Below are 12411 nucleotides of genomic sequence, written 5' to 3' on the forward strand. Positions count from 1 at the left end.
ACAGTCAGGTGGCCTGGGGTCTGTATCCATGTCTGTCTCCTGATGCCTGTTGTCCCTGACATCTGGGCATGCACAATCTAGGCTTCTTCCCAAAGGCCTACACAGGTGTGAGACACTATACAGCTGGTCTCTCATCCTTAGCAGGCGTCCCTAAACTCTACAGCACAGCTGATGGAGGAGACTCTGGCATGCCCCACTAATCCAGCATCCAGAAAGAGCAAGTGGCCTAGGGATATGGGAGGAGTAGGGTCCACTCACAGTGACTAGAGTTCCAGCAGGGAATTGTCCTCCGTCTCTAAGTGACTTCCTGAGAAAATGACATGTGAGGGTTGTAGGCCTCCATGCCAGTCGGACAGTGGCCTGGGGACCCCAAAGGACTGAAGCCGTGGCTCCCCCAACCACTCTGGGAGCAAGAGATGGGCATTGCCCCTCCTCCAGCCTTTTGAGTGGATGGGGCCTCCCTATCAGGAGCTGAGCTGTGCTGTAGAGTTTAGGGTACCTGTGAAGGCTGGGAGGCCTGCTGCCCTAATGTTGCACATCTGAGTAGGTCCTCAGGAAGATGTCAGGGACAAGAGGCATCAGGAGACAGACACAGCTGCAGACACAGACTTCAGATGTTGGGGGCACTTGGGTTGGGCCAGATTCCCCCCTTCCTTTTCCCACCCTTCCCTCCCTCTTTCCTTCCTTCCCTCTTTCTCCTCCTTTGTGTGTGTGTGTGTGTGTGTGTGTGTGTGTGTGTGTGTGTGTGACAGGTTTATGTGATTCTGGGCTCTGTACACGGTAGACAACCCTCTGCCCACTGCCCTGTACCCAGAGCCTTCCGATTGCTTTGATCTCAGATGCTTGCTGCCAAACGGCTTCAGGGCTCTGTGTAAGGTCCTGACGTCTTCCTGTGGATTTGCGCCCTTTGCCGTGCGGCCACGTCCTCATCGGGTCTCCACGCCCGAAGGAAAGCAGGGAGGGACACTGTCCCCTGGCTGGCTTCCCTGAAAGATGCCACCAGCCATCTCACCTTCCCACACCGGGACCTGCCGGCCCCTCTGCTGAAGCCGCAACACCTGGCTCAGCCACTCCCGAATTCCTGTCCCCCGGGAACTGTGTGAAATAATGAATGCTTAGTGACATTTTCAGTCCCCAACCTTTGTGGGAATCGGTTATGCAACGGCGAAGAAACCGATGAGCCTGGCGTGGCTGGAGTGGGAACGGCAGTCTAAGCGGTGTTGCACATCGGGGGGTTGCAGAGTCAACAGGCCTGCGGGGCCTCTAGAAAAACATGACTTCCAGGTATGTCCAGCCTGTGGCCCAGGGCAGCTATGAAGGCAGCGCAACACGTTTGTTGACCAAAATATCAAGTCACTAAGTCAAAAAGGTTAGATAGCCCTGTAAGAGTCTAAAAAAAAAAAAAACAAAACCCAAGGTTCACTATAAGGGCATAGCACCCTTGGCAGAGTGTGCTGGGGGGTTGTGGGGAGGAAAAAGCAAGGAGAGGGGTGTGTGTATGCGTGTGCGTGCATGTGCGTGTGTGTGCATTGCGTGTGCGTGCGGGCACACGTGTGTGTGTGTGTGTGTGTGTGTGTGCGCGCGCGCTCGCGCGCGCGCGCGTGTGTGTGTGTGCCCCAGCATCCCTGTGAGAGCGACCTTGACCTGACTCTGGGATGAGATCTGGGGTGGCAGTGCAGATGGAGACACCACCTTGAAGTAGATGTGGGAAGCACAGGACAGAGGTGACCATAGGGCCCCCTGTTTCTGCTCCGACATCACCTGGACGGTGGCTCACAACTGGAGGGAGGTCTAACCAAGATGATGAGATGGTCAGGGTGTCCCAGTCAGGGGTACCCAAGACCATGAGGGGCTCAGTCAGAACTAGGTGGGAGAGGCTCTCAAGATGCCCAGCATCCTTGACAATCGAGCGTCAGGCCCAAGCTCAGAGGAAAACTGAGGGGCATCAGGGTGAGAAGATGGCTCCCAGGGGTCCAAGGTGAGGAGCTGGAAGCAAGCAAGCCAGGCCCAGCTGCTAGGAGGTCAAGCGGGCCTGATCCGGCGCACCCTGCTGCATTGGATGTGAAGGTCGCAGCAAACCATCCTTGGTGGTTTGAAAAGCGAGTGAGGGTGAAGAAGCTGGGACGTGAGGAAGTTGCTCCGTCATAGAGGCTGCTCTGAGAGGACAGCAGACAGAGCAGGAGGCTCCATTCCTCTACACGGGGGCCTCTGCACAACTTGAGGGTGCTAATAACATATGGCAGGCTCCCTCGGCCTAACCATCCTGTCTCAGAAACTTTGCACATGGCCCCTGGAGTGACATTTCTCGCCCATTCTTCTTCCTTTTGTATGTGTGTATGCGTGTCACAGCAACATGTGTGGGGGAGTACACACACACATGTGTGTGTGTGTACCTGGGTATGGAGACCATGGACAGATTCAACTGTCATCCCTTATTTTTTGAGACAGGGCTCCCACTGGCCTGGATCTTGCCAAGCAGTCTAGGATGACTGTCTAGCAAACTCCAGGGACTTGTCTGTCTCCAACTTACCCAGAATTGTGATTACAAACATAATCACTCTCTAGTTGTTGTTTTGTTTGTTTTTAACATGAGTTCTGGGGATTGAATTCAGATCAACTGAAAGCACTCAGGAGATTTCAAAGCATGAGCCATCTTCCCTCCCTCCCTCCCTCCCTCCCTCCCTCCCCCTCTCCCCCTCCCTCCCTCCCCCTCTCTTTTTTTCTTTCTTTCTCTATTTTTTTAGACTACCATACAAAGTAATGGCTTTCATTATGGCATTTTTGCACATTCATCCCCATTTAACTTTGCTCTTATTAATGTCACCTATACAATTCCTGTTCATCCTTCTGGTTATCGGAGATGATGCTTCCTCACGAAGTCACTACTTGAATCTGCTAAGGCACAGTCCCTGAGGCACATGTTTTTCCTCCGGGCCATGTGAGTTGTGTTCAGTCATGATTCTTCCTCTCACAGAGCTCCCTCGTGGGGAGCAGAAGCTCGTGAAGTTACACAAAGTGAAATTGAAGTGACATTGAGAACCAGGTTCCAGGTGGGCTTCCAGCAGCCCTGGGTTGAACATGAATAATCGAAGGGAAGGCGGCCCTAAAATAGAGTGTCCTCTTGATCTGAGAAGATGCTCTTTAGAGTAGGCAGTGGCCACTGCGTAGGCTCTCACTGGCCAAGGTGCTGAGACTAAGTGACGTTTGAGTTCCCAGCCTTAAGCGGAACATTTGTATCAACCTTTTCAAGGCTCAGGGAACACTATAGAAGAGGCAGTGGGAAGAATGTAAGAGCCCGAGGAGGGGAGGAGTGCCTTGGAACACTGTCTTCAGGGCATGGTGTTGCTGTTGTATTCTCGAACTCGGCAGCTGTGATCACCCACACAGGCCTGCAGAAGATTTGGCACATCAGCGTTCCATCTCTCAAAGCCCCGCTCACCCCTGGGGATCTGCAGGCAGTTACTGGTTGTTGGGAGAGAGAGGGACATTGTCTTCAGTGGTGTATGTTAGTATTCAGGCATCTGTACTGGCTTACCCCTGGGGTCCTGACAGGACACGCCCTCAGCTGCAACCACTAAGAGCACCACCTGTGCTCATTCACTACATTCCCTTATAAAAGGTGGGCCTTGCCCACCTCACTTCTCTTCCTCTCTCTGCCTCTCTTTCTTCTCCACCATTCCTGCCTCCAGAAGCTGGTCTCCCCCCTTTCCTATTCCTTTCCCCCAATAAAGAAACCCTCCACACGAGCCCTGTGGTATGATGGTGTCTCTCTCTCATGTTGTTTTTAAAATTATAACAGTGAAGCCACTGGCAAGGTGCCCATGCCCTATAAATAAGCAGTCACCCACGTTCCGGTAAGCAACCCCCATGGAACACGTTGTTATACATGCCCCCTCACACACACGGATCCTCACACTAGAAGGCCCTAAATAACACAAATAAGATTGCATAGTAAATAAAGGGAGCTCAGAACATGGCTTCCCTAGGCTTTCTTGGCGGCATTTGAAGAGACCAGTGTCCATATGGGCACAAAACTGGTATCTGGGGTGAGGGTGAGCAAGCATGAGCCCCACCAGCCTGGTTTTGAGGAAGAGGAGACCCCATCCCCACTCCCGCCATCTCCCTGGTCAAATCTCCTTGGGTGCTGATGGCATCAGTATCTTCTCACAGAGGCCAGCTTCAGTGACTTAATGCTGTAAGCATATGCATGTGTGAGAGTAATGCACACGTGCGTGTTGGTGCCCATGGAAGCCAGAAGAGGGTGTTGCATCCTCTGCAGTCGGAGTTACAAGTAGTTGTGACTTATCTAATGTGAGAACTGGGATCTCAACTCGGATCCTCTCTGAGAGCAGCAAGCCTCTTAACTGCCGAGCCATTTCTTCAGTCCCCCTTGGTGACCTTGGAATGGTGACTGAAGGATGAGCAAGATAGAGTGTGTTGGACTTCTTGCAAGTGACTATGGGCTTTGCTGTCTCTGAGTTCCTGTCCCTGCTTCCATAGACTGGGCCTGGGGCAGGTGCCGTGGACTGAATGAATCAGTGGGTGGATTCCTGAATTTGTTACTGAGAGAGCAGCTACATTCAGAGACTGGCATTTCCAGCCCACTGAGAAAGGCAGCCGCCGTCTCACTGTACACGGGACTTCAAATCAAGTTAATGGTGAAGCCTGTTCCTCATGTCATGACGTGGGAAGGAACTAAAATAATCATGGCAAGCTCTGGTCTTTTAAAATAAGGATTTGTCACCCTGCTGACCAGAAAGAGGCCCATTCATAAGTATGTGATCCAGGGATGTCATCCATAGGGCCTCGATGTGACTCTAATAAGGCCAAAAAAAAAAAAATCCTCAAAGTTCAGGCCGGTAGCAGGTGATGATTCGTTGTATGTCCTGTTACAGAGACAATTCTTCAATTCCAAGAGTCATAACAGGAAATCAGAGAGTAGCCAATAGGGAGGGCTGCGAGTTGCTGGCCCATGGGGTGTGGTCCGAGAGCATAGGGGCAGAGGCAGTGGGGCCTGGGCAACTTGACACCAGGAAGAGTTTACCTGGGGGTAAGTGAGTGGTGATCAGGGAACAGAGGGTGTGTGGAGGCAGATAGAACAGGGATGCAGGGCTAGGGAAAGGTCTTAGCATCTAAGTCCAGCTTGAAAGTGCCTGTAACTCCATATCTAGGGGACTGATGCCCTCTTGTGGCCTCTGTAGGCACCTGCATTCGCAAGCACACACCACACACAGATGCACACATGCACACACAATTTTAAATAATAATAATGAAACAAAAATCTTTAACAAATAAAAGCATGAAGACACAAAAGTAACCACTGTACTGCAGGAGATGGGGGGAGTGGATAAGTGCTACACTTAGGGGTTGGTGGGGGCCAGTGGTGAGTTCCCCTCAGGTATGTAGAGTCCTGTGGGCCCAGAACTAGAATAGAAACAGTTTTGAAAAGAATAAAGTCAGAAACTTAATCTACCTAATCTTTCACTATTTGTTTGTTTACCTATTAGATAGGTCCACATATAGCCCAGGGTGGCTTTGAACCTCTGATCCTCCAGTCTCCATTTAGTCTGGGATGGACTTCACGCATGCTACAAAGCATTCTTACTAACTGAACTACATCCTGAGCCCCATCTGACCCTTTAAAAGATGTGGCATCCAGTGACTTTGTTTAGAACACAGGCGGGAGTCCAGAAATAGATGCCTATGTTCATGCATGCTCAGTCTATTTTCGGTCAACGTACGAAGAGAACTTGTTACAACGATACGCTTTTTGTGATGGCTAATCTTGGTTGTCAACTTGATTCACCTAGGAAGAGGGAGCCTAGACCGAAGAACTGCCTTCATCAGACTGGGTTGTGGATATGTCTGTGGGGGCGTTTTCTTGATTGCTAATTGCTGTAGGCCCGCTGTGGGTGGTATGGTTCCAGGGCAGGTGGCCTGGGGTCTATTAGGAAGGTAGCTTAATGTGAGCCCAGGAGGAAGCAAGGAAGCAGTATTCCTTTGCGGCTTCTGCTTCAAGCTCCTGCATTGGCTGCCTTGGCTTCCCTTGACGGCAGACTGTGAGCTAAAAGTGCAAGACGAAATAAACTCTCTTACCCAAGTTGTTTTCATCACAGCAACAGAAAGGAAATTAGAACACCTTCCAACAGTTGTAACAACTGCACATACATGTACCAAAGTTGTGTGTATAGATGTGAACACATGTGCACGTGGGTGCACTTGTATGTGGAGGCCAGAGATCAACACTCCAGTTTCTCTTCTCAATCTCTTCCACCTTATTTTCTGAGGCAGTGTTTCTCACTGAACCTGGAGTTAATTGGTTCCGTTAGACAGGCTGGTCCAGGAACTCCGGGAATTCCCGTCTTGTTCCCCCAGAACTAGGGTTTACTGCCACGCCCAGCTTTTACAGGGGAGCCGGAGATCTGAACTCAAGTCCTCATGCTCATTTGGTGGACACTTTACTGGCCAAGCCTCCCCTTCAACAAAACAAAACAACAAATGAAAATCCCCACAAACACTACTTTAAATTCTTTTCCGTTTTTAAATTATATTCATTTGTTTATTTGTACGTGCAGGCGAGGTGTAGAAGGGCGTACAGTGAGGGAGTTATTCTCTCCTCCCATTCGGGATCAAGGACAGATCATCAGGGTTGGCAGCGAGCACCTTTACCACTGAGCCATCCCATCCTCTCTCAATCCTTTTTGAAACAGCAACTCTCACTGAACCTGGAGTTGGCTGGCTAGAATTCCCATCCTTTCCTGATGCTGCGTTTGCCTGCATGCTGTCACACAAGGTTCTCTTTTTTTATGAGGGTTCTGGGGAGCAGATCTTGGGTCCTCCTGCTTGTATGGCGAGCACTTCATTGACTGAGCCAACTCCCCAGACCTTGGGGAATGTCTGATAGCAACTTTATTTATAAATCAACCAGTACAAGGCATAACCCAGATATTCTTCCAGAGGAGATCATAAGCAGGTCCATACTATGTCGTACTGTCCAGCAACAAAAAAGAAGGAGCTGTGGGTCTGTAAGATGGTTGAGTGGGCAAAGGTAGTAGCCGCACAAGCCTGATGACCCACACACCTGTATCTTCCTCTGTCACTCTCTACCTTATTTGGAGACAGGGTCTCTCTATGAACCTGTACATATTGACCATCCAGCCTCAGGGATCCTCCTGTCTCTGCCTCCCCGGTGCTGGCATAGCCGAGGGGTTTGTCTGGACTAGTTAATTGAGTGGGAAGACCTTCCCGCTGTGGCCATTCCCTAGCTTGGGTTCTGGACTGTATGAATGGGGAAAGGGAACTGAGCAAGATCGTGCATTCATCCTGTTTCCAGATTATGGATGCAATGAGCAGCTGCTTCAGGCTCCTGCTGCTTTGATTTCCCCGCCATGAATGGTATCTTGAACCGTGAGCCAAAGCAAAGCCTTTCTCCCTTAAGCTGCTTTTGTCGGAATGTCTTATCACAGCAACAGGAAAAGGAAGTAAGACAGCTGGGCACCAGTAAAACCTGTAAAACCAGACAGCCCAACGGGGAATTTTATACACTGCAAAGCACCCCCAGCTGAGGGGAAACACAAGATCAACTGTAGAATGTGGCCAGTGACTCAAACCGTATTACAAGCGAGTGACGTAATCACAGGGAAGGCGGTATGGACACAAGGCTGAGTTGAGTAACTCTCGAAAAGTGTTTTGTTTGACTGCCTCCGGGCTAAGTTGAACAGTACTGCACACAAAAATTGTGTTGGACTTAGTAGGTCTGTTTCCCGTACAGGTCCTTAACACTCTCTGTATGCCAGTGTTGAACAAATCAATATATTGTAGGTGAGTGCAGCCGGGTCTCCCCAGAAAAGGAACTCACAAATAATATAAAAGGCTAGAATGATCAGGGTGACATTGTACTAGAGTTTTCAGTATGCATGTGTATAAACACACACACACACAATTCAGACACATGTATACATGGATTATGACACATAACCACACTTCCTCATTCTCACAGTGAGTGTCCAGAAGCAGTAACAGTTGAATGCCAATGGCCACATGTAGCTCATAGTTCTTAGCTTCCGTGTCATTAAAAAAAAGAAAAAAGAAAAGACGCAGTGTTTCACAGAGAAATGTTCGAGTCCAGAGTTATGGCAGGAAAAACATAATGCTGGAAAAAGGCAAGGTTCCTGGTAAAAGAGCATGGTGGGGCTGGTAAGGGCTGAGTGGGTAAAATGTACGCTATGCCATGCATGAAAACATGCGTGCATACAAAGATGCATGCCTGCAATTCCAGCACTGGAGAGGCAGAGACAGGAGGATCCCTGGGGCTGGATGGTCAGCCAGCCTAGCTGAGTCAATGAGTACAGGTTCAGAGAGAGACCCTGTCTCTAAATAAGAGTGACAGAGGACAACACTCAGAAGTGACCTTTGGTTTCCACACGCTCCCCCACACCCCAAGCACAGGAGGTAAGAGGAAACTTCTAGCTCCAGGAAGATGAAATAAGCATTATTTCCCAATTCCTTCAGCTAAAGGCAAATGTACAGCCAATACATACAAAATAAAGAAAGCATATTGGTGAGAGACCTCAACACAACATGGTGGTGAGCTGCTTTATTTTACTTCTTGCCTCATATATCTCAAACAAAAAGATAAAAGAACCTTCTAGCTCAGAAACAAGGCCAGATGACAACTAATGAAAAAATGAATGAGTAAAAATAGACCATCTACTCTCTCCAGGTGAAGTACTGGGAAAGGGGTAACCAGAAAAACAGTGGTCACACCACCAGCCCTGCTAACAGAGGGCCATGTAGTCTTAGAGCTATAATTCCTTCCTTCCTTCCTTCCTTCCTTCCTTCCTTCCTTCCTTCCTTCCTTCCTTCCTTCCTCCCTCCCTCCCTTTCTCCCTTCCTTCCTTCCTTCTTTCCTTCCTTCCTTCCTTCTTCCCTCCCTCCCTCCCTCCCTCCCACCTGCCTGCCTTCCAGCAAGGTCTTATGAAGCCTAGGCTGGCCTTGAACTCACTACATAGCCAAGAATGACCGTAATTTCTGATCTTCCTGTTTCTATCTCTCAAATGCTCGGATTGCAGGCTTGGAACACCACAGCTGGTTAAGTGGTGCTGAGGATCAAATTGGGAGCTTTGTGAATGCCAAGCAAGCATACAATGTTCCTAGACCGAGCCCACCATTATTGCAAGGCTCACACATAGGTACTTCAGCATGCCCGCTTGCATGGTAAGGGTGAGATGAGCTGGGACATTTATCCCCACCCAGCCTTGATGAGGTATCCCCCCCTCCTTTATACAGTGCTGTCAGCTGAGGCCTGATGCAGGGTCAGGACTCATACTGCAGTCCAAGGACTCTTACCCCTGTCAGTAAAGACCACACAGGAGCCAGAATCCCCACCTTCTCAGCAGCAGTGGGGAACTCTCCTACTTGGAAACCACTGGCAAATGAATGGGAGCCCCAGGCTTCTATTTCCATCTAGAGGTGACAAGGCAGTGCCTCACCCCATGTCCCTTTTGAACTAAATAGCCAAGACAAAAATTGCACTTGGCAATTACAAACACACTTGAAACAAACAAACAAAAAAAGTTATCAAGCCTCAGCCAAAATGAACAGATAGAAAAACTCACCAAAGGAAACAAAGAGAACAAATGAAATGAATATTTAGAGCTGAAAAGAAAAATAACTGAAAGAAAGATTTCAATTGGATGAGCTCAACAGCAGAGTGGAGGTGATGGAGAAAGGGACCCGTGAACCTAAAGACAGAACCTCCCTGAATAATGGAGAAAAAAAAATAGACCAAACGACAACAAAACCAAAACCTACCAAAACAAACCCAAACTACAACCAAACCTAAACTCAAAACCAAATCGCACCATCGTCAGCAACAACCAAACCAAAAGAACAGCAGCTGTAGAATAATCCTTGGGCTCTGCGGTGCTGTGTAAGAGCTCTAACATATGTGCTGCTGGAGTTCCAGGAAAAGGGGGCGGGGTGAACACTTGCAAGAAGCGGGCTAGGAGATGACTGGCTAAAGATGAGAATTAGGGTTTGGGTTTCCAGAAATTCACCTAAATGCTAGGTAAGCATGGTAGTCTCCTTGTAATTCCAGCCTGGAGGGTGGAGACAGGGGCTCCCTAGAGCAGCAGGTAGCAGGGATAGCCATATTAGTGAGCTCTGGGTTTGATTGAAATATCCTGCCTCCAGACATTATGCACTGAGAGACCTTGGAACACTCAGCCCTAAGTGAGTTATCTCCATCAGTTCCATCCCCTCGGGGTTCAGGGAAGCCCGCGGAAGAGGAGGAGGAGGAGAGAGTGTAGGAGCCAGAGGGGACAGAGGACAGTAAGGAAACACATCCCTCTAAAGGCCATCATGAACTCACAGCGTCTGAGGCAGCACACACAGGCCTGTGAGGTCTGCAGTAGATGGGGTCCAAGAGCTGTAAGAGTAAGGGGACACATGCCCCCATGCCTAACCCGGAGAAGTCCCCCGCTGATAGCCACGTTCAAGCGAAAACCAAGCGTCCTCCAAAGGGGTCTCACTGGGGAAACAAACTTCTCTTCAGGGTGGCTGCAGGCCCAGCAGGAGACGACACACAGAAATGAACTCAGTCGTATCTTTGGAGGTTCCTTGTCTCAAAACAGGCATATCAGAGCTTTTCTTTTCTCTCCCCCTCTCTTTTTAAAATTTTATCTTTTTTTGTTTTTATTTTATTTGCATATTTTCTCTCTCTCACACACACTCTCTTTCTCTCTCCTTACAGGCCATTTGCATATATATTATGGCTTCCACTTTAGTGGTTTTATGGGACTCATGAGTGTGGGAACAAGTCCGTCTCTCTTTCTTGTGCCTTCTCTTGGGTTCTCTTCCTTTTGTTTTAGTTTTAATATTATCACATTTCATTATTCTCCCCTAGAAGCCTGTTTGCTTTCTAATGGGAGACAGGAAGGGGGTAAAGCTGGATGGGAGGGGAGGAATTGGGGGAGTAGAGGGAGAGGAAACCATAATTAGGATTTATTATGTGAGGGGTGAAAATGTATTTTCAATAAAAGAGGAGAGAGAAAGAGAGAGAGAGAGAGAGAGAGAGAGAGAGAGAGAGAGAGAGAGAGAGAGAGAGAGAGAGAGAAAGAGATCCTGCCCCAACAAATGAGAAGAAACGAGAGAGGGTGAAGCCTAACATCAACCTCAGGTCTTCATGTGCACTGGTACACATGCCTACCCCCACTCTTGTGAAGACAACAGACATGCGTATGAACACACACACACACACACACACACACACACACACACACACAATGGAAAAGAAAAACAATGACTCGAATCTGCCCCTGTTTGGCAAGAAACACGATCCTTAGGACTAAGATGAGGGGTCCACACTATGGACTGAATGTTCCTGTCTGCCCCACACCCATTCACGTCTTGAAGCCCAACCCCCTAGAACAACGGTCAGGAGGTAGGTGCATTTGGGGGTGGGTAACAGAGATGACATGAAGACAGCCAGTGGAACCCCAATGCGATTAGCACATTCTGTTCACGGTATTTGCTTCATTCATGTGTATGCATGTTTCTTTATGTGCACACACTTCTGCTTGGGGGTCCCTGTGGAGCTCGGTAGATGCCATTTATTCTCTGGAGCTGGGGTTACAGGCAGTTGTTGTTGGTGGGAACTGAACTCTGACCCTCTGAAAGAGCAGCTAGGTCTAAATGGCTATACCATCTTTGGGCCTGGGATTAGCATCCTTCTGAGAGTTCAGGGTGCTTCCTCCCTCGAGAGGAGGCATAGTGAGAAGGCTGCCTTCCAGCATGGCGGAGCAGCCCTCAGCAGACATGGAGTCTGCTGGTGCCTTGATCTTGGGCTTCTCAGCCTTCAGAACTGTGACAAATAAATATTTATTGTTTAAGCTACTTAGAGTGTGATATTTTGTTATACCACCCTGAACTGAGACAATTCCAAATGGGAAAAAAACACAAAGAAATCTACGCCAATTATAATTAAGTTATGATTATACTTCTGTCAACTAGAGGCTGAGAAAAAAATCTTGAAAGCAGCCAGAGAAAATTGAGGAAACACAAATTGAAATACCAGCAGAATTAGAGACGTAAAAGCCAGAAGAAAATGACAGTGTATTCCCAGTCTGAAAGAGAAGAGTCGTCAGCTCCTGATTCTGTATCCCATAAATGTATAAAGGCTGAGAGATGGCTCAGTGGGTAAGAGCACTTGTTCTTCAAGCATGAGGTCCCGAGTTTAAAACCTCAGCACCCACTTGAAAAGACGGGCATGGCTGCGCTGCCTGTAACCTCAGCACTGAGCGGGTGAAGACAGGGTACTGAAAACACTCTGTCTAGCCAGCCTGCTTGAATAGTGAGTGAGATTCTAGTTCAATGAGAGACCTTGTCTCAAGGCAATTAGGAGAAGAGCCA

The sequence above is a fragment of the Mesocricetus auratus genome, unplaced genomic scaffold, assembly GCF_017639785.1.
Source record: "Mesocricetus auratus isolate SY011 unplaced genomic scaffold, BCM_Maur_2.0 Super-Scaffold_100676, whole genome shotgun sequence".
Lineage (NCBI taxonomy): Eukaryota > Metazoa > Chordata > Mammalia > Rodentia > Cricetidae > Mesocricetus > Mesocricetus auratus.